This window comes from Bison bison, unplaced genomic scaffold (genome assembly GCF_000754665.1).
Source record: "Bison bison bison isolate TAMUID 2011002044 unplaced genomic scaffold, Bison_UMD1.0 scf7180017864145, whole genome shotgun sequence".
NCBI classification, from domain to species: Eukaryota; Metazoa; Chordata; class Mammalia; order Artiodactyla; family Bovidae; genus Bison; species Bison bison.
In genome coordinates this window covers 6,391,942-6,392,465 of record NW_011494717.1, presented here as the reverse complement: position 1 = coordinate 6,392,465, position 524 = coordinate 6,391,942, and positions in this window count along the sequence as shown.

Here is a 524-nt window from a genome sequence, read left to right as displayed (position 1 = left end):
AAAGTACGACTCAAGTTCAGTGTCTTGGCTTGGGGTCCCTGGGTGTCCCTGGGATTCCCACTCAGGTCACCGCGCCCTCCTCTGTACCGGCCTTTGCCAGTCCTTTCTGGCTCCATCCAGGGCACCTGGGGGTGATGGTGGGGATGCTGGTGTAGCCAGGCCTGGCCGGGTATGAAGGTTCCACGACCGACTCCAGCGCGCTAGCTCGTCCCGAGCACATTCTGGTTTTTCTCATCCTCACTTCCTCGTCCGCTGGCCAGACCTAGAAACCATAGAGCTAACAGCCCAGAGCGTCCCTTCCGTGGCCGCCGAGCGCTGACAGCGCGCCGCTGGGAGGGGCCTACTGGAGGGGCGGGGGAAGAGGAGGGAAAAGCCGGCAAGAGAAGGGCTGGCCGGCCTTGCAGCGCCCCGCAGCGGCCAGGCCGGAAGCGGTCTCGTCGGCCCTGCGGCGCTGGAGCCCTGACGCACGGAGCTCGAGAGCTAGAACGGGAGAGAAAGGGGCAGAAATGGCGGGGCCGCGCGGG